Below are 22,933 nucleotides of genomic sequence, written 5' to 3' on the forward strand. Positions count from 1 at the left end.
AGGTATGTAAGGAAAGCTGGTGGTGGAACGCAGATGTCCGGGAAGTGATCAAAAGGAGGAGTGTAGGAAAAAATGAGAGACAGAAAAGACCGACCAGGGTAGGAAGGAATACTGGTTGGCTAACAAAGAAGTTAAGAAAGGAGTTGCAGTAGCAAAGAATAGGGCATCAGAGGCACTCTACCAACTTCTGGAAAGTGACTCAATAGGTGGTACAAAGAAACTACATAAGGTTGCAAGACAAAGATAAAGAAGATAGTCAGGCACTTTTCATAAGGGATGCAGCAATGACCTCCTCACCAATTCACAGGACATCAAAGGCAGATGGAAGGAGTACTTCTAGAAGCTTCTGAATGAAGAAGACTGCACAGAAGCTGTACTGCTCCAGAAACAGCCTATGATGAGAGAAGAGCCTACCCTAGAAGAAGTAAGGAAAATGAAGTCAGGAAAAGGAACAGGCTCAGATGAGGTCACAGTAGATATGATAAAGATGCTGGGTGAGATAGGGGAGAAATTGCTCCTGAGGGTACTCCTAGCAGTGTGGAGAGAAAGGCGTATCCCAGATGACTGGAGAAGAAGCATACTAGTGCCTGTGTACAAGAACAAATGGGACATCCACTACATCCACACCTGTGGACATTAAGGAGGCATTAAACTTCTATCACATTGTAATGAAAGTTCTGGAAAGGATGACTGATAAATGGATTCGCAGAGTAGTGGAATGTAAGATGGGAGAGGAGCAGTTCTGATTCAGATCAGGATGCAGCACAACTGACCCAATGTTTGCAGTGAGACAGATAGTTGAAAGCAAGCTACAGATGAAGAAAGAGTCCAACTGGGCATTCCTAGACTTGGAGAAAGCATATGACAAGGTCCCAAGAAAACTGATTTGGGCAGTAATGTGATGGTTCAAAGTCCCAGAAACATTGGTAGAATTAGTACAGGCTATGTACAAGGACCCAATGACTCAAGTATGAACAGTGTTCAGCCTCACAGAGGGATTCCCAATGGGAGTTGGTGTTCACCAGAGTTCAGCTCTCAGCCCACTGCTGTTCATGCTGGTGATGGACTACATTAGCAAACAGGTTGGAGGGGACAGATCAACAAGTTTACTGTATGCAGACAATGTGGCATTACAGGCAGACTCTGATCATCCCATCAGCCTAACGAGCCTGATCTGCAAAGCCATGGAACGCATTATCATGGAACTTGTAAACAAGGACACTGGCAACCTTCAAACACTAGACACAACCAGTTTGGTTTCGTGAAGGACCAATCTTGTCTCCTCAACCTGATTGACTTCTTTGAATCAGTCTCCAGAGCCGTGGACAAGGGTAAGACGGTCCACACAGCCTATCTGGACCTCGCCAAGGTCTTTGACACCATCCCCCACTCTGGAATCATAGATAAACTTACTAAGCTGGGGATTAATCCCAGCGTCACTCGATGGGTTACCAACTGGCTTACTGACAGAACCCACACTGTAAAAGTAGCTGACTCTAAATCTAGCTCCAGACAAGTGACAAGCAGAGTACCTCAGGGATCAGTCCTGGGACCGCTCTTGTTTGGCATCTACGTCTTTGAAGTACAGGCCAACACCAAGGGATTCTGGCTAACTAAGTTTGCAGATGACTGCAAATTAGGAGCCATTATCGAATCCCCAAATGATGTGGACATCCTACAAAAGGGCCTTACAGAGACAGATGCTTGGTGCCAGAGCCATGGGCTCAAGCTCAATGCCAAGAAATGCATAGTTATCCTCTTTGGGAAAAACCATGTACCCATGAATTACCACATAAGTGGCAGTACACTAAACACTGAAAGTGTGATAAGGGACCTAAGGACACAGGTGGACAGTAGTCTCACCTTTGATAACCACATCGCCACAACAGTCAGGAAATCTTTCTATGTGGCACATCTCATTACTAAGGGCTTTTCATCCAGGAAAGAGGAGGTCATTGTCCCTCTGTACTCATCCCTTATTAGACCCATTATAAAGTACAATACCCCTTTTGGTATTTACTTCACAAGACATCTGCAACAGCAGGAAAGGCCGCAGAAATACCTCACTAAAAGAATCACAGGCCTAAAGCAGATGCCCTATGCTGACCATCGAAAAAAACTCCAGCTATACTCTGTTACATACCGTCTACTCAGAGACAATCTCTGCTTTACATACAAGGCCATGTCAAACCCAGAGCTGTTGGACATGCTACACTTAAAGAAATCCCAATCCCTCAGAGCCACGCGCTCCAGGGATCTAAACCTGGTCATCACAATGAACAAAACATGCTGGAGGGATAGATTCCTGTCCCAAAGACTCCCCATTCTCTGGAATAGACTACCCATACATGTCAAGCAGAGTGCCTCTTTGGCCCTCTTCAAAAGGAACCTTGACGACTGGATGGGAGATAGGAAATTCACCCCGGGGATCACGTCAGTTGCCCTGCTAGACAGGGGACCAGGGAAGTAAAATTCCTGGAAAAATAGCCGGGGAAATGTTACGGCTAGGCTTGTATAGGCCCTAGGGCCAGTAGCCTAGTACCAACCTATGAACCTATGATAGGGGAATGGAATGCAAAACTGAAGGTGCATGGGATGAAACTAAACACAGATAAGACAGTGGTAATGGCAGCAAATTGTGGAAATCAGAAAAAGCTGAGAATTTAGATAGAAGGGAAGATAGTGGAACAGGTAGATAGCTTCAGGTATCTGGGAATCTGGGAGGGGTCCGTTGGGAGGGGTCCGTCAGGAGAAGGGAAGTCTGAATGAAGAGGTCAAAACTAGAATCAGTGGTGCTGCAGCCAACTGGCATAGAGTCTCAGGTGTAGTCTATGACAAAAGAATGCAAAGAAGTTGAAAAGTAAGGTGTACAAGACAGTGGTGCGACCAGTACTACTTTATGGTACAGAAACCTGGGCAGTAAAGGTAAAGCAGATGAAGAGGCTAGAGGTGATGGAAATTAATTGCATGAGAATAGTGGTAGGATGCACACTGTGGGACAGACGAAGAAATGCTGACATTAGAGCAGAAGTCAAAGTAGCTCCATTTGTAAAAAAGATCAAGGAGAACAGATTACGGTGGTTCGGATACATGTGCAGGAAAGCAGACGACAATCTGGTGAAGAAGATTTGGGACAGACAGGAAGAAGGTAAGAGGAAACTAGGTCATCCACCAAAGAGGTGGATGGATTGTGTGAAAGAAGATCTGTGACACTCAGGCATGATTATTGAAGAAGGCAGGAGTGTGGCACTGAATCAAGAGAGATGGTGACAGTTAACATGATTCCCCAACCCCATGCAGAAAACGGGAAAAAGGGGGCTGATGATGATGATTTACACTTCTGGCTGGAAGCAAGTTATTATCAGTTCAGAGCACTGCCCGTTGGCCTCACCACAGCTCCCAGGGGTTCAGCAGATGCATGGCAGTGGTAGCAGTTCACTTAAAAACCACAATAATTCCATGTGTTTCCATGTGCAGATGACTGGATCATTGCTGCTGTGATCAGGCATCTACTAACAAGAGCAAGAGGTCACATTCTTCTGAAGATACTGTTATCTTTGCATCTGAAGACCACTCTGAGTGCACCAGCTCCAGCGTCTTCAGATCCAGATGCCTCTTGGAGCTTGAATTCTTCTGTGGCCTCTTCAGATTTGTTCTCATTTAGGGATAACCATAAATTGAGAAGTCTTGGCTACAACCAACGCAAACCTTACAATTCCCAAGAGTAGTGTTTAACACAAAATCAGTGACTGTTTCTTTTTCTGTCTCAAGAGTGCAAACTATCAGATTCCATGTCAGGAAGATAATTCACAATACCAAAATTTCAGCTTGGTTGGTTGTTAAAGGCTTGGGGTAATTGTCAGCTACCATAATCTTAGTTTCACTAGCAAGATTTCATATGATAATTCTCCAGTGGATGATAGCAACACAGTGGTCAATTCTTTACCAGCGCATGTCAGCTAAGAATCACTGAAGCATCCAAGAGATACCTCTGGTGCTGGACTCGGTCAGATCAAGTTCTACAAGGCCCACCTTTCATTTTCCTTCAGCCAAAGGCTGTAGTGACCATGGGGCACTTCCCAGATTGAGGCGGGGGGGTACTTCCTGGGAAAAACAGCCCAAAGCACTTGGTTCCCTGAAGAAGCCAATTTTCATATCAATGTCCTAGAGATGACAGCAGTGCTCTTCACATTAAAGGTCTTTCAGGATGCTGTCCCTTTCGGGACATTTGTGATTCAAATGGGAAATATGTCAATAGTTTGGTACATCAAAGAACAAGGAGGAATCGGATCTTACCCCTTGTGTCTAGAAGCACTCAGTGTGGCAATGTGCGATCTCATCCAACCACTTTCTCATAACAATGCACATTCCAGAGAAGTCCAACGTGATAGACAAATTGAGCAGATCCATTCTTCTACCTCATGAGTGGTCTTTCAACATGAAAGTGACAGAAATTATTTTCTATCATATGGGACCAACCTAGCTGCAAACATTTTGCTTCTCCCCTAAACAAAAACACAGCAACTTATTTGCTCTAATCCCCCCCTCTGGGGGAAATCAATGAGGGATGCTGTACTCCAGGATTGGCCCCCCTCTACTTTATGCTTACCCGTCAATTCCCTTAATTCCAAAAATCCTGCAGAAACCTGTCAGGTTGAAAGGCTTGGTCATCCTCATTGCACCTTACTGGCCTTGACAGATTTAGTTCCCTCTCCTATAGCCTTATCTGTGTTATCAACTTTTGATTCTGGATCCAATTCCAGACCTCCTGTCTCACCCAACAGGTATGATTCATCTGGATATCTCAAACCTCAAGCTGACAGCTTGGTTTCTTCAAGTCTGTTAATAGCCAGACAACCTATGTTCTCTTCCTCCATCCGTTGCATTCTTTTATCTTCCCATAAGATTTCTACAAGAATACTTTACACAAGTAAATAGAAAAGGTTAATTTGCTGGGCACAACAAAAACACAATGACCCCTTCTCAACTCATGTACATAATATACTTCAGGTTTTTGATCAATTTTTAATGAGGAGCAGCAATCTCTAATTTTCTTGATGGATTTGAGAATTCTTCTGTGGCCTCTTCTAAACTTTGTAAAGTATTTTTGAGTGGCACACTCCTGCTAAGAAACTCTATACAAAGATCCTACTCCTCCATGGTATTTAAAGTTGGTACTGCAGGCCTTAATTCATTCTCCTTTTGAACCAGGTGATAAATGCAATCCTAAGTTCTTGACCTGGAAAACTGTTTTTCTAGTGGCCATTACCTCTACTAGAAGAATTTCAGAACTTCAAACATTGTCCTCTAAACCTCCCTGCTTGATCTTTCATAAGAATAGCGTACCAACACTTCTTTCCTTCCTAAGATGGTGTCAGAATCCAATATCAGTCAGTCCATTAATTTGACAGTTTTCTTTCCTAAATTTGCAAACAAAGGTGAATATATGTTGCATCTATTAGATGTTCACGGACAAGTACGTTTTTACTTTCATAGAACAAAAGAGATTAGAAAGACAGATCAACTATTTGTGTCCTTTGCAGATGCTAAATTGGGCAAACCAGTTGCAAAGGTAACCTTAGCCAGATGGCTGACTGATTGCATATCATTCATCTAAAAGAAGTTTGGTCTGACCTTACCAGAACCTTTAAGAATCTGCTCAACTAGGTCCACAGTATCTTCTTCAGTGTTTATATTTAGAGCTTCCATGGAAAATATATGTGTGGCTGCAACCTGGGCCAATCCTCATACTTTTATCACTCATTACAAACTGGATCTGGTCTAGAGGGGAAGAGCAGCCTTTGACTCATACCTCTCAACTGTCCAGATTTTTGCTTGCAGTTTTTGGTCTGTTTCTCATAAAATCTGTAGTTTTCTAGCTAGTCACTGTGATGATGTCAAGCTTGAAGTCACCAAATAATGACATACATTTATGTTTCAGACATCATATTCTTCATAAAAATGCATGCTAAAACAAATCCTGTTATATCAACTTTCTAAGTTTATAAGAGCAATATTTAGAATCTGTCCCACTTTTGGACTTCTGTCCTTCATTATGTCTGGCTTTGAATAGATTTCTTGCGCTAAGACGATGAGAGGTATGGTTTGGCTCAACTCTGCTCAGGAATATCCTTCCTTAGAGGCCACCCAAGATTTTAGGTATTTGGGGACTCTGCCCCAACAACAGTTGCAGATAGAATGAAAATTTATAACATCAGATAAAAAATGTATGTACTTATAATGTTCCCAGCTGTGTTTTTGATTTTCATTCTTCCTCCACTTCCCGCCCACCAATCCCCCAACCCTTATTAATCACAATAGGCTTCAGGAAGAACAAGATATTATAAGGACTACACTATCCTTAATGATGAGCTCCAGAATGTTTCTTCTGTAGGATATATATATATATATATATATATATATATATATATATATATATATATATATATATATGTGTGTGTGTGTGTGTGTTTTAATATGTCCTATTTTAGGTAAATCAGTAAAACAAGATCTGGGGTATGTTAGGAGTTGGTGAATTATGAGGAGATCAAGAGCTTTTTGGTTGCCACAAGCTTTAGTAACAGCTAAGTTGGATCTGAGGATCAGATCTAAATAGGAATGAAAACGGACAGCAAAGATGGAACACTATGTTAAGTACATAACTTTTTTTCCTGTCATATCCATTTGAGCCTATGTCACATCTTATAAAACATTTTGTTTTATTGAAAGCCCTCAGAAAAAACACACATCCCCAATACCCCCTAAAGCCTATTAACTTAATAATAACATACAAAACTGTGTACATCTTCAAATGTTGATGTTTTACCCTCCTAATAGGAACAAATGTTCCAAACTAATAGCCACACTGACAGACTTAACCTAAAAGAAAGGTTATCCATGCTAAGATGCATGGTGCAGCCTGTGCTTCTTCGAAGTGCCCTCTGGTTTTGTCTTATCTTTATATCTTTCCTAACTAGTAAACACTCGAATGCTGTCATAGAACATTATCTCCTAGCCATTTCTGTTTATCAGATTGTCTCCTGGAGACATGAGGTTCGTTTGCAGAATTGCTATTAAGCATATATTTATTTGCTAGAAAAAGCCCTTATATAATATTCAGCATAATTTTTCATTTACCTGCTTTCTCTTAAAACTTGTTACTAGATCAAGCTAATGGCCTTAATCCAATCATTTCCCTATGCAAGAATAAGAAAAAACACACCAATTTTTCTTGTGTCATGCTCTTTTAACCAGACTTCTCTCTCTCTTTTTCACATTGCAGTTCCCACAGTTCTTAAAACTGAACAAGGAGAAACAGAGAAGAGAGAAAGAAAAAAGAAAATAAAAACAAACAGGAGTACCTGTTTAGTTTACTTAGGTATCCCCATTACACTTAAAAATAACAGAGAAAACTTTATTTTATAGCATGCAAAGAAAATCATAAACCATAAAAATAGTACCCTTAAGAAAAAGTTTTGTTTTACTTACAGTTAACTTTATTCCTCCTCTTCCCCTTTCTTAAGTATTTTTCTGAACATTAATGACATGAAGTAGAGCATATGCTTTATAGTCCCCAGTTTAACAAAGTCCAACATTTCCAGATTTTCTTGTTCTGTCATGTTTCACAAATATAATTATTGGTTTGTAATACCACGTTTGTCAGTTTCCAAGTTACTGATTTTATTACTGTTCATCTCCATCTCCCAAATCCGTTCTCTGCTTATTCTCAATTCTTCTTGCCAACTCTTTGTTTTTCCTTCTCTCAAGCATTTTCAGTTGAAGCACTAGAAATATTTCACTGGGAAAGTCATATTTATTACCAGAAGAACCAGAAACAGTCTCTCATCCTGTTTCACTACTCAATTTTTGTTGGACAAATGTTTGTATTTTTTCCTTAGCATGCACTTCATCAAAAATGATTGTGTCCCTTCAGGGAAGAATATTTTGAAGATAGCTGAGTACAGCAGTTTGAATCTCATGCCTGCTTCTCAACATTCCATGAATAGTGGTATAAATTTACTTCTCTTCTGCCTAGCGTACAGTGAGTAATCATTCTCCACAAACACTCTGCTGTCTCCCACTTTAGTACTTTGTCCTTCTGTCACAGTTTTGTCAGAATCATCTCCTTCTGCTAATAGGATCGCATCTTTACTATTAAGGGTCTAGGTTGCTTTCTCATAGCCAGGTTTGGAGCATACACAGAATATGCCATTTCAAGTAAAAATTCCTGCTGTGGAATACCAGTCCAGTTTTTGTTTGTGCTTTCAAAAAATTAATACAGTCTGTTCCTTCCAGCTTCTCTGGTACAACAGAAAATGTCAGTTTTTCCCTACATGTTCTGTCCTCTAATTCTATTATTGTTTGAAGCATTTTTTCTTGTGCAGTCTCATATTCAGCAACCCTTTTCTTCATTGTGACCTCTAATTTATGCAGTTTTATCACCTCATCTGAATATCTGTTTAAACCTTCTTTCTTTTTTCCAGCCTTTTTTTGTTTGAGTTGATATACTCCATCAGTGTTTCATTTATTTTAATTAGGTCTGAGTTGAGTTGCCTGATACTTTCCTCTAGATTACTGGAAGTCACTTCTGGAACTTGCACTGCTTTTTGCAGAACAGCTGCAGTACTTTTCTCAGTCAGTGTTTTTGAAGTTGATTTGCCTTAAGGTCCTCTGTGCTTATTTTTTCCTGACATCCAGTCAGTGCGGTTAATAGCCAGTTACTGAAATTCACCCAGAAGTATAAGTCCACTGGATTTTTCTGCTAAGTTTTGTTTTCAGAATGGGCAAGCTTAAATTAAGCTGTTACTAAATGTACAACCATCTTGGAAGTTTTCTTCAGCTCTTCTTGAGCTGGTTAATGGTTTGGGCTTGTGGAGGGTGCCCTGAAACTTTGGAAGCTGGCTGGGTGTTATATCCTTAGCAGGATATAACCCATATAGCAAAGGCTACTGCAGCATTGAGCATTCAAACATCTGCTGTTGTGGTAAGTTTACTTTAAACAACTGTACTTTATTTTTCTGTCTAAGAAGGGAAAGGATATCCCTCTGTGCTGTTGAGCTCAGAATCATGTAGCAGTTTGTGCATAGCTTTGCTTAGTACCTTTGAGCTTGCCATTGTCCTCAGATATATTCCCATAGTGGTCCAGCAACTTACATAGTGTCTTTGACTCTTTATAAATGCTCTTAGGGACATTATATAAACTCTGTATGATGCTTAGGGGACTGGCTGTGCAGTAGGTTGGAGTCTTTTCCTTCAGACACATTGAAAAGTATCACAGTCATCTTATGTACTGTATTTTTATTTAATTATTTTTGTAAAATGTCACCGTATAGAAAATTGCTTCACTGAGATATGTGCAGAGATCTAATTGCTTGATTGTATAACTTTGGTTAGGGCCTTAGCTTGATATAATCATCTTCTTACATAATGGTGACCATTAACCATCATCTTGGTAAATCTTATTTCTGTTTTTGGTTGTGTTTATCGTTATCTTGCAGAATGTATCTTCATATATTCTGCTTTTTGTCACTCCATGCAATGTCTGATTTCTACTATATTTGTTTACAATTTCTCTGTGTGGTTTGTCATTACTCATTGTTCCTTTCTGTATCTTGTATATTCCTATCATTTTCCTCTTTTTGCAGATTTTGTTGTACAAATTCTGGCAAAATTATTTCTTATGCCTTTGTACATATTTTCTCTTAAGCTGGATATTGTCCCCATTAAGGGTATTGACCCATCCCAATTTCTACTGTTTGTAGATTGTGTTATTTCCTGTAGTCAGATGTGCTCTTTGTTTCATTCTCTGTTTTTTATTGCATTTTTCTATACCAAATTTTTGTGTATTTTCTCCTTCATTTACAGTCTGTACCTTGATCATTTCCATTTTCTTAGCTAGCAAGTCAGAGAACTAAGGCTCTTGTTAAGTCTAATGGTTTATTAAGTGAGTTCAGGATCTACATTGCTTAACATTTATTTAGTTCTTGCTTTTTCTGCCTTTAACAATTATTTTTTTTGTAATGATAACCAAATCTGCCTTATCTTTGCTATCACTATTTGCATGAAGTACTTATTCTCTTTTTCTATCTTTTGAATTTAGACAAACAAAATTGAATTTTTAATAAAGTTATATTTTTCATCTTTTATACTTTGTTTTAGTGAATAAACCTTTTGCTCATAAGCAGTTTTATTGTCATGGCTGGGAAGTTCTGAGATGGCACACAGTACATTTGGTTTATCTGATTGGATCTCATACAGTGGCCATATTTAACAGTGAAGTTTGAGGAAGCATGCATTGAGGATAATACACGGGCATAACTGGTGTTTTCTAATGCTGAAGACTCAATGTATGAGACTTGGCAGCTTCAGCAGTCAGAAACATGTTTTTATTGGTGAAATGATCAGAATGGCTGTTCCTCTCAGTACAGAAAAATAATTAAACATAGAAAATTATTTCTGATGTTGTCAATTTTCATTCTATCCTTAACTGATGGGTTTGGATCCAATCCCTCGGGACCGACTCAGCCATTGCTAAAGCTCTTGGCAACCAAAAACTCGCAAAATTCTCCCTTACCCATAATGCACCAACCATAAGTTTCCTCAGATCTCATTTGCCACTTTCAGTGAAAGATGTGTTTTTGCCGTAACTCTCGAGCACCTGTCAGATAAGTTAATAGTTATTTTTTTCAGTATCTATTTTATTTTTTAAACCTTTCCGTATTTCCCTTACCTATCATACTTGAAAGTACCTTATATCTACTATTGTTAGTAGTTATTTTTTTCTTTCTTTCTTTGACCTTTGTACTAAGCATTTCCTTTCAATACCTTAGCGTAGACTCTTTTTTTTCTACCATTGTTGGTAGTTTCTTCTCCTTCTTCTTTCCATTAAAAAAAGAAAAAAAACAAACAAAAAAATCTTTTAACTGTCATTCTTTGGAAAATTGTATAGTTTGTGGATTTTGTTGAATTTATTGGAGTTTGTTAGTTATGGTGGAAAAAGGCCCTGCAGGATTTTAAAAATGTGTTAAGTGTGGGCATAAACTTCCCTAATCGGATGACCACAAAATGTGTGTGTATTGTCTGCGCCTGCTTCATCACCAAGAAGACTGCTCTGTTTGCCATGGGTTCAACCCCAGGGCTTTGGTTGAACATAAAACTAAACTTATTTTAAAGGGCTTGTTACCCTTAGCTTTTGAAGTGGTTATATCTGGAGAGAAACCTCCTAAAATGAAAACCTTGTCTCTAAAACCTTCAGTTTTTTCCACAGCTTCAGAGCCATCCAAAAAGTGAGCAAAAAGACATCTGCCCTCACCCTCATGTCTAACAAAGAAAAAATTAATTGATCAGACTTCTTCAGATCCCAGTAAAACTGTATCAGATCTGACAACTTCTAGTCCTTCTACTTTAATTCAGCTAACCAGCACTAAATATCTGCCTTCAGTGGATCCATTGCCCTCAAGGATACCCTCCCTCTTTTTGGTGACCTAAGTCTCCTTCTGTTGTCTCCACTCGTTCTACCAGAGGTCTGACAGAGGAAGATGTGGAAAGAGTGGTGAGGAAGATTTTTTTTTTGGTGCATGGTCAGATACATGTCTATCAACTCCTACTTCTTCAGGCAGGAGGTCCGTTCTTCTACTACACCCCCAATGCAAGTTCCTCCTCTGGCTTCTTTAGTGGTCTCAGAGTCTATGGATCTGAGCTGTTTGGCTCTGTCTGGCTTGTATCTGAAGATTTTAATATCCTTGGATCTGAAGCTTACTCTTGAGTGCTCGAGCTGGTCCTGTCCGATCCAGAGAATTCTTGGAACCAAAGCTTCCCTTTTGTATCTGAGGTGTTGGAGTCGTCTCTGCACCTTGGAGCCTCGGCAATGGGTAGCTCTGCTCCAGCTTCCACCTAGGGGAGATCGTCTTTGGCACAGGAGAGTTCTGCAATCCAAAATCTTGTCTTTTCAGATCTGAGGTCTTCCTATTCTCCAGGGCAGTTTGCCTCTGAGGCTGTGAAGAGCGTTTTTCAATGCCTCAGTCGAACAGAAGGATCCAACCCCCTCGGATACTAAATCTTTTACCTTGATGTCTCTGCGCTCAAAGCCTCATCACTCCTTGCTACAGGGACAGCCAGTCAGAGATCCACAGGCTTTCCAACAGGGTATATCCATTTCTTCCATCTCCTCCCCAGAGCATCCCACTGAGGAGGTCACTTGGAAGAAGACTTGTAAAAGGAAGCACTTGGACTCCCCATATGAGTCTGTCACCAAAGGTACAGACTTCGATGAAGGTGAAGGGTCCTAACAGTCACTTACTGAAGATGTCTCATTTGGAGATATCCTTGAGATCTTAAAGTAGAGAGGTGGCTGGATGCACAGCAACCATTCATCCGAGGAGTCTGTACTCCTAGAGGCTTTCAGGACTGGCCCATCTATCTCTGGGGTTACTCCACCTGCTGATGAGATTACTGAGTTAGTTTCTTGGTGGGCGTGGAAAGAACCCGACACAGTTGAACAAATAACTTGGAGACCTGACAAAGTTACAGCACCACCTTTGAACAAACAGTTTTGGGGTAAGGTTGTGCCCTTTGATGCCTTTGTCATGGCGGTAGCCACCAAAAAGGAACTTTCTGAAGAGAGTTCCAGTGTTCATCCCCCCTAAGAAGGAGTCTAGGGCAATGGACAGATTTGGGAAGCATGTCGCCTTAAGGTCGCTGAATTATTTGGCACATTTTAGAAGATTGCTGATGAATTTGATTAAGAAACTATCAAACACCCTCTCAGGATCCGTCTATGCAGAGGTCCAATCTTCCGTGACTTCTCAGTTGGCTACCCTACAATCTGTTTTGAATTCATCCATGAGGCTCATTTCAAACGTAGCCAAAGGAACCTCACATGTTTGGATGTGCTTATGTGATTTTGTGAAGCCCTTCAAGACATCAGCTGTCAATGCTTCTTTTGATGGCACTTCTTTGTTTGGCCCCAAAGTGAAGCATGCATTATCCAGCTGTGAGAAGGATGGAAAGACCCTATCTGCGATGAGCATACATTTTTCGACCCCTCAAAGATCCTTTTGTAGGAATCAGCAAGGTGGTCAGAAGATGTGGTTCAAGAGATCTCGGGGTCCTTTCCAGGACACACGTGGGGGTAGTTCCCCAAGGGCAGAGGAGGAAACTCCAATTGTTAGCGCTGCACCTGTGGCAGAGGTAGCCCGCAAAACCAGGGGTCCAGAGATCCTTACTTTGACAGACCTTACCAATGCTCCTGAAATGAGGCCTGATTTGTCCACCTCTGGAGGCAATCCGGATTCGATTATCTCTGCACCAGAGAGCCTGGCGAGAGGATTATTTCCAGAGGTTACTGGGTGCAGAGGATTCTTTCCAGAAGTTATATAATACCCTTTTCTTTTCCACCTCCAATCTCAAGAAAAATTCCTGATGTTCCACCGAGTCAGAGGGAACAAGCAGCAATTCAAATACAAAAGCTGCTAGAAAAGAGAGTCATTCAAGAGGTCCTGCCAGATCAGATAGAATCTGGAACTTACTCAAGGTTCTTTTTAGTGCCAAAGAAAACAGGGTACTGAAGACCAGTTTTAGATATCAGCAACTTAAACAAGTCAGTTTGATGCACCAAGTTTTGGGTGGTCATGGTTCAGCTCATTCTCCCTTTTCTGGGCAAGGACGACTGGATGTGCTCGACAGACCTTCAGGATGCGTACTAACACAAAAAGATGAACAGACAATCCAGAAGGCACTTATGCTTCTGGATGGTAGCCAGTAATTACCAGTTCAGAATTCTGCCCTTTGGCCACACCGCAGCCCTCCAGGGTGTTTAAATGTATGACAGTAGAAGCAGCTCACTTGAGACTGCAAGGATTCCATGTGTTTCCATATCTAAACAACTGGCTCATTACCACTCTACCAGACATCAGTTAATAATGGCGAGATCAGGTTCTCCAGACGTGTTCTCATCTGGGGATAACCATAAACTACAACAAGTCTCAACTGGAAGTTACTCAGGATTTGGAATTCATAGGAGCACTGTTCAGTGTCAGCGGCAATAACACTAGTGCCTTTAGCCAGATTTTATATGAGGATTCTACAGTGGGTGTTAGCAATGCAATGGTCAATTCTTTACCAACCCATGTTAACTCTGATATGAATTGCTCAAATATGGAAGAGAGATCTCGGGTGATGGGTTCAATCAGAACAGGTTCTATAAGGCCATCTCTTTGTTCCCCCTCAGTCTAAGGCCATAGTGGCAATGGATGTTTCCCAGAAAGGGGGCGGTCACTTCCTGGGGAAAAAGTCCAAGGCACTTGGTCTCCCGAAGAGACCAACTTACATATCAGTGTCCTAGAGATGAGAGCAGTGCTTTTAGCATTGCAGGCCCTTCAAGATGCTCTAGCTTTGCGGACAGTTGCAATTCAAATGAACAATATGTTAGTAGTTTGGTAAATCAGCAAAAAAGGAGGAACCAGATCTTACCCCTTGTGTTGAGAAGCACTCAGTGTGTGACAGTGAGTGATCTCATCCAACCGCTTTCTCATAGCAATGCGCATTCTGGGGAAGCCCAGTGTGATAGCAGACAAGCTGAGCAAGTGCATTCTTCTGCCTCACGAGTGGTCTCTCTACAATAATGTGACAGAAATGTTTTTCCATCAGTGGGGCCAGCCTCGCTGTGATCTTTTTGCTTCTCTCCTAAACAGCAAATGCAGCAGCTACCTTGCCCTAATCCCCACACAGGGGAAATCACTAAGGGATGCTGTCATTCACAATTGGCTCTAGTCTACTTTATGCTTACCCAACAATCCCACTAATTCTGAAATTCCTACAGAAATCTGCTATGTTGAAGAACAAAGTCATCCTCATTGCTCCCTACTTGTCTCAACAGATTTGGTTCCCCTTCCTTTGGCTTCACTTACTTGACCAATCTTGGATTCTGGATTCAATTCCAGACCTCCTATCTCACCTGACAGGCATGATCCATCCAGACATATCAAACCTCAGGCTGTGACAGCCTGGCTTCTGCAATTCCGTTACTAGCCAGACAACCTGTGCTCTCTTCTAACATATACTTTATCTTCACATAAACCTTCAACACATAAACTGTATTCCAGTAAATGGGAAAAAAATTTTGTATTGGGCAGATCAAAATCATTTTGAACCTTTTTCAGCTTCTATACATAACATCCTTGAATTTTTGGCCTTACTTTTTAAAGGAGCTAGTTCCTCAACCGTTAATGTTCAGTTATCTGCAATATCAAACTTTCACATTGGATTTCAAGGTACCTAAGTAGCTGTCATAAGCTGTGCAGAGTTCTTTTGAGAGGCATTTTGCTTTTAAGACCTTCATTTAAAGACCTTACTTCCCCATGGCACCTCAGTTTGATACTACAGGCACTTATACATTCTCCCTTTGAACCAGCAGCTAAGTGTAACTTTAAATGTTTTACTTGGAATACATTTTTTTTCTAGTAACCATTACATCTGCTAGACAAATTTCAGAAATTTACGCCATGTCTTCAAAATCTCCATGCCTGGTTTTTTACACAAGACAGATTTACGTTATAAACCAATGCATCCTTTCTTCCCAAGGGGGTGTCAGAATCCAATATCAGTCAGTCCATTAATTTGCCAGTTTTCTTCCCCAAATTTGGTAACAGTGGTGAATACATGATGTGATAGTGTTCAATCTCGCCGTTTGTTCTTACACATGGGTTCGGAGCCGATCCTCGGCTCCGTGCCGGCCTCTTGCAAGCTCTGCATCGAGAAGAAGCTCGAGACAATCTAATACCCACAATCCCCCTCTGCCTTTACCTCAGATCTAGTTTGCCGCTGCTGCGTTCGCATCGCTGGGAGCTAGCTCGAGCATCTAAAGTTAAGATATAACTTAATTTGTTATATTTTATTGGATTTTTTTGTTCTATTAGATATATCTCGATATAGTGAGTGATTGTGTGTTGAGTGGCTTAAATTCTCGGTACCGTTAATCTTATTAATCGGTTAGAGTTTTTCGGGGCCTACAACCCTTCTTAAATTTTAAAAAGGATTTGACATTTAAACCGGATTTGACACTTTTTTCTCGGATTTGACTATATTACTGGACTTGTCTTTCTCTTGTAAAATGTCTGATAAGGTAAAATCAGGATTTAAGCGTTGTCAGTGTGGCCAGAAAATGTCAGTGACTGACAACCATAGTTCCTGCGTCTACTGCCTTGGCCCTCTCCACTTGCAAGAGGACTGTTCTATCTGTCACTCTTTTAGTGGGAGGGTCATGACAGATAGGCAGGAAACTCATGGACAGAGGTTTATTAAAACCTTCTTTTCAGGAGGCTCTGGATGCTTCTGACCAGGCATCGAAATCCTCTAAGGAATCGAAGACGTCGGAGCCCAAGTCATCGGCTCCGAGCTCTTCAGCAAAAGTTAGATCACCGGTTCCACAGACTTCAGGGCCGAGTGTTCAACTGGTATCGGTTCCTGAGCCTCGAGTCTTGGAACCGGTGATGGTGCTCCCTCCTTCGACCTTATTGAGGTCGGCTCCGTCTTCGGTTCCTTCGACCCGTTCTTCTTCAAAACTCTCTGATATCGATGTGGATCGTGTGGTGCAGAAGTTATTGGAGCATTCGGCCCTGTCCAAACTTATTTCGGTTTCCACCCAGTTGGTGTCGAAACTTGAAGGCCTCCCAGTGTCTCCATCCATTCCTCCTCCGAGACCTGTTCAGTCTTTGGAGCCGGAAGAGGCTGATCTTCTGATTGTGGAGCCCTCGGGTCCAGAACCGTCTTTTTCTCGGTCTGTTCCTCTCACCTCGACTCCGTCGGACCCGATACCGGAGTCTCGGAGCCGACGATCTGTCCTTGGTTCCGGGGCCGAGAGTCGAACCGACGTTTCGGTTCCGACTCTTCCCCTCGGGGCCTCGGCGCGGATCGATTCGGCTCCGTCCTCGGGGTCGATGCCTTCGGTGCCTGTGTCGGGGATTCTTCCCATTTCTTCGGAACCGGGAGATTCTTCGATGCGGGACCCGGGGGCGTTCGACCTAATGAGGAAGGTGTTGTCTACCCAGACAACCACATCAGTGGAAGCAACCTCTCCTCCCCATAAAGGGCCATTATCCTCCTCTGCACCCACGGCCACATCCAAGCGTCGGGCACCAGTGTCTCAGCCACCCCTGGAGGGTGCCCCCTCTTCCTCGGAGGCTTCTTCGGATGCTCCCCACGAAGAAGTCCCTAGGAAAAGATTGTGTAAGAGGAGACACTTGGATTCTCCACAAGAATCCTTGACATCTGATACTGACTTAGATGAGTCAGAAGGGTCCCCTAAGTCACCTTCAGAAGATGTCTCTTTTTCGGACATATTAGAGATCCTGAAACAGAGAGGTGACTGGCACTCCCTTCCCCCTTCTGAGGATGAGTCAGTTCTGCTGAAGGCATTTGGTGCTCGCCCTTTTTCCTCCTGGGTCGCTCCTCCCTTCGACGAATTAATGGAACTAATTGGTCGAAGGGCGTGGGAGGCTCCTGACACAGTGGAACCAGTCCCAAGGAAACCCAATAAATACATCACGGCACCTCAGGACAAGACCTACTTAACAAAAGGAGTTCCAGTGGACGCTATGGTGGTGGCAGCGGCCACGAAAAAGGAGATGTCAGAGTCTTCCTCATCTGTCCATCCCCCTAATAAAGATTCTAGGACGATGGATAGGTACGGGAAGCGCATTTTTAGTTCAGCGGCTTTTTCCATGCGATCCCTGAACTATTTGACCCATTTTACACGTCTACAGAGGGATCTAGTCAAAGAGTTGGGAGATACCCTCCAGGGTACTACAGATGCGGCTGTCTCAGAGAAAGTGACAGCGCAACTTAATATCCTTACATCCATTGTGAACTCGTCCATGAGGCTGATTTCCTACGCAGCCGAAGGTTCGAGTAGGGCAGCAGCTTCAGCGATTGCTCTTCGCAGACAATCCTGGATGCACTTATGTTCCTTTGCGGAAGCCTTCAAGTCTTCCTTTACTAACGCCCCATTTGACGGTGCCACTCTCTTTGGCCCCAAAGTAAAGGAGACCCTTACCCGGTGTGAACAGGAGGGAAAGACTCTGTCTGCTGTCGGAGTCTGTTTTTCCACACCAACCAGACCGTACCCCAAAGGGCAACGTGGTGGAAAAATGTGGTTTCGAAAACCCCAAGGATCTTTCCCAGGCACACAGGGAGATGCCCCCTCTAGAGGCAGAGGAGGGGGCAGAGGTGGAAGACGCCGCCCAGGCGGCAGAGGGGGTCCGCAACATCAAGGTGACAGGGATACACTCCCTGGTAAACCTTTCCAGCACTCCTGAGAGGAGGCCCGACTGTCCTGCTCTGGAGGCAGTCGGGGTCGCTTAGCTTTATACCCTCAGGCCTGGCAAAATATAACTACAGACAAGTGGGTAAAAAGCGTGGTTACCAGAGGTTACAACATACCCTTTCTATCCTATCCCATTCCAAAGAAAAGACTCCCAGATGTACTGCCCCATCTGCGAGAGCCAGCAGCTATAGAAATTTCAAAGCTGCTAGAAAAAAGAGTCATCCAACCAGTCCCAGCGGACCAGCAAGGATTCGGGACTTACTCAAGGTTCTTTTTAGTTCCAAAGAAAACAGGGGACTGGAGGCCCATCCTGGACCTAAGCTACCTCAATACCTTCGTCAGGAAAGAAAAGTTCCGAATGGTCACGCTTCAATCGATCCTTCCATTCTTACAGAAGGACGACTGGATGTGCTCAATAGATCTAGAAGATGCATACTACCACATCAAAATGGCCAGGGCATCCAGAGATCATTTGCGCTTCTGGCTGGGAGCCAGTCACTTTCAATTTCGAGCCCTGCCCTTTGGTCTGACCTCAGCCCCAGGGTCTTCACCAAATGCATGGCAGTGGTAGCGTCTCACTTGAGACGCCAAGGATTCCAGGTGTTTCCGTATCTGGACGACTGGCTCCTTTCTGCCACCACCCAGCGTCAACTATTACAGGCCAGGGACTTTACCCTTCAACTGTGTGTTCACCTAGGGATTTCCGTAAACTTCGGAAAATCCTTGCTTCAGCCATCACAAAATATCTTGTTCATAGGAGCAGAATTAAACACAAGTCAGTTAATTCTAAGACTTCCCCCAGAAAGGATATTATCACTTCAGACTCACATACGTCTTCTACTTTCGTCAAGGAAATCTCCAGCAAAACTGGTACTGAAGGTTTTGGGACTCATGTCAGCCTCCCTTATTGCAATACCCTTGGGAAGGCTGCACATGAGAGTCCTACAATGGCTGCTGTTTGCACAATGGTCGTTTCAACAACTACCTCTAACACACGAGATTCTTATAATGAAAACATGCAAGACACATCTAAACTGGTGGCTTCAAACGTGCAACCTTTCCAAGGGGAGACCATTTGTGCTACCCACGCCTACAGTTACGGTGACCACGGACGCTTCCCTGATAGGGTGGGGGGGCATCTTTCAGGGACAGACAGTCCAAGGCGAATGGACCAATTTGGAGTACAATCTGCACATCAATGTTCTAGAGTTGAGGGCAGTGTTTCTAGCGTTGCAACACTTTGCTCCCTTTCTTCCTCTAGGAACTATTGCAGTTCAGACGGACAACATGTCGGTAGTCTGGTACATAAACAAGCAAGGGGGAACCAAGTCCTATCAGCTATGCAGAGAGGCCATGAGAATCTGGCAGTGGGCGGAGTCCACGGGTCGCTTTCTAATAGCAACGCACATCCCGGGGTCATCCAACGTCATAGCCGACAGGCTGAGCAGAGCAATTCTGTTACCGCACGAGTGGTCCCTAAAACAGTCAGTGGCGAAAAGGATTTTTCGCACGTGGGGCCAGCCTTCCTGCGATCTGTTTGCGTCTCCAATGAACGCCAAATGCAGGAGCTACTTTGCCCTATTACCCCCTCCAGGGGAAGTCCCCAGGGACGCACTGATTCACGATTGGCCCCCGGGACTCCTGTACGCATTTCCTCCATTTCCCTGATATCAAAGTTTCTCCAGAAAGCCAGAAACCTTCACAGGACAATAATCCTCATTGCCCCATTCTGGCCTCGTCAAATTTGGTTTCCCTTCCTGAAGACACACTGCATTCGGGGACCCTGGATTCTGGACCCAGAGCCAGATCTATTGACTCACTCGTCAGGGGCTCCCCATCCCGCGCTCCGGTCCCTCCATCTAGCAGCTTGGTTGCTCCAATTCCCAACTTAGCCAGGTCTGATCTCCTTTCGCCAGCAGTTCGGAATATATTGGTGGCTTCTCATAAAGCTTCCACTACTAAAACATATTCTAGTAAATGGAAGCGATTTGTATTCTGGGCGAATACACAGCAAGTGGATCCTTTTATAGCTCCTTTGAATAAAATATTGGAGTTTTTAACGGACTTATTCCATCAGGGTGCTTCTCCTGCTACACTAAGAGTTCAACTGGCTGCCATTTCAAATTTCCATGTGGAAGAATGTGGGGCTCCTGTTATGGCCCACAGACTTTGTAAAGCCTTTTTAAAAGGGGTTTTTCATATTAGACCACCAGTCAGATCTCCTACGTCACCTTGGAGTCTAAACTTGTTGTTATCTAAATTAATGTTGCCCCCCTTTGAACCTGCCTCTTCTTGCCCATTAAAATTTTTGTCCTGGAAGACTCTCTTTTTGGTAGCCATTACTTCCGCTAGGCGAGTATCTGAACTTCAGGCTCTCTCCATCAAGCACCCTTATTTGATTTTTCACTCTGACAGAGTTTCTCTTCGAACTAATTCATCCTTCCTCCCTAAAGTGTGTTCTATTAACAATATTAATCAGTCCATTGAATTGCCCACCTTCTTCAAAAATCACTCCAACAAAATGGAGTATATGTTGCACAAATTAGATGTTCACAGACAACTAAGATTTTACTTGGATAGAACAAAAGATCACAGAAAAACTGATCAACTTTTTGTGGCCTTTGCTGATAGCAGGAAAGGGCTAGCGGTTACCAAAAGAACTCTTTCTAAGTGGCTAACGGATTGTATAATCTATGTCTATGATTCCTCAAATCTAACTCTCTTACACAAACCCAAAGGACATTCCACAAGGTCAGTGTCTACATCTCTGGCTCATGCAGCCCGCCTACCACTAGATGCTATTTGTGCGGCTGCTACTTGGTCTTAGCCACATACATTCATTTCTCATTATAAGGTAGACAAGGCTTCTAGGGACAGAGCAACCTTTGGTTCCACTGTGCTCAAGAACGTCCTCCCGTGAGTTCCTCAGGAACAAGGAGCTAGGGACGCTACCCATGTGTAAGAACAAACGGCGAGATTGAACACTATCACATATAGAAGTTATGTCCTTACCATAACGTTCCATGTTGAGTGTTCATCTCGCCTTTGTTCTTACATTCCCACCCTCCCGCCCTTAAGAAGAACGTTCTTTTGATGCCTGGCCGGGAGCATTCTGCTACTGCTTTGCAGATGTTGTGTACATAGTTGGCATATATATATATATATATATATATATATATATATATATATATATATATATATATATATATGTCTATTTGTTCTTTTATATATATAGTTATGTATAGACTCTTGTTTCTGTGCATATGTGATGTAAGCATGAATGTGCTCTCTCTGGAGATTGGTTTGCTTGCAAACTAGATCTGAGGTAAAGGCAGAGGGGGATTGTGGGTATTAGATTGTCTCGAGCTTCTTCTCGATGCAGAGCTTGCAAGAGGCCGGCACGGAGCCGAGGATCGGCTCCGAACCCATGTGTAAGAACAAAGGCAAGATGAACACTCCACATGGAACGTTATGGTAAGGACATAACTTCTATTTACATTTACTGGACATTCACAGACAATTATGTTTTTATCTGCATAGAACAAAAGATACAAGAAAGACAGACCAATTGTTTGTTTCCTTTGCTGATTTGAGATTGGGAAAACCATTTGCCAAAGTAACTTTAGCCAGATGGCTAACTGATTGCATATAATTTATTTATAAAACATTGGGTGTTACATTAAAACAACCGGTATGAGCTCATTCAAGTAGATCCATGACACCGTCTTCAGTGTTTCTTTCCAGGAGATCCATGGATGACACATGTGCAGCAGCTACTTGGGTTACTCCACATAACTTTATTACTCATTACAAATTGGATTTGGTCTCCAGAGGCAGGGCATCATTTTGTTCAGATGTGCTCAGGAACATCCTTCCTTGAGTACACCCAAGATTTTAGATAGTTGAGGACTCTGTCCCATCAGATGAGGACAGAATGAAAATTGACAACATTAGATAAAGATGTTTTGTACTATAAAGTTCCATCTATGTTGTCTATTTTCATTCTTCAACTCCCCACTCACCAATCCCCATCCTTTGCAAAAATTCTGGAAGAGTGAGTCTTTAGGAGATACCACTGTCCTTTGTATAGAACTCTAGATATAGTCTTTTCATGTATTGGCTGGATGGTAGTTTTCACCTTCTTTGTCTATGCTTAGGTAATTTTTCCTTTCTGGCAAAAATCAGCAAACAAGATCTGAGGTAATTTAGGGTTGGTGCATTATGAGTAATGGAGAAGTGTGAAAGTTTTTGGTTGCCATGAGCTTTAACAATGGCAAAGTCAGATCCCTGGGATCAGATCCAAACCTATCAGTTGAGGAAGAATGAAAATGGACAACACAAATGGCACATTATGGTAAGTACATAACTTCTTTTAAAAATTGGTCTGACTCTGGCTAGTGACACAGGATGCATTATTTGACCTTTGGCTGATGTTGGTATAATTTGTTTAGTATATTATGCATGAAGCCTAATTCCTGGTTTGGCTTCCTTATTATGCTACCTGACCAGTAGCTTTTGTGCTGTCAGCCATTCATGATGTCTTGAGGTTATTGTGGGGCATACACTTCCAAGCAATAACTAGTCTTCTCTTCATCAGGAATTGCTAATTGGGGC

The 22,933-nt window shown here is 42.6% G+C and overlaps 1 protein-coding gene across 1 annotated transcript in view; it reads left to right on the forward strand.

The window, feature by feature from the left end:
• Positions 1 to 22,933, forward strand: part of DNAH2 (dynein axonemal heavy chain 2) — a 6,636,854-nt gene that overhangs the window by 4,572,436 nt on the left and 2,041,485 nt on the right. The gene's annotated exons all lie outside the window — the stretch shown is intronic.

The sequence above is a fragment of the Protopterus annectens genome, chromosome 7.part0, assembly GCF_019279795.1.
Source record: "Protopterus annectens isolate FY-2018-M chromosome 7.part0, PAN1.0, whole genome shotgun sequence".
NCBI classification, from domain to species: Eukaryota; Metazoa; Chordata; order Ceratodontiformes; family Protopteridae; genus Protopterus; species Protopterus annectens.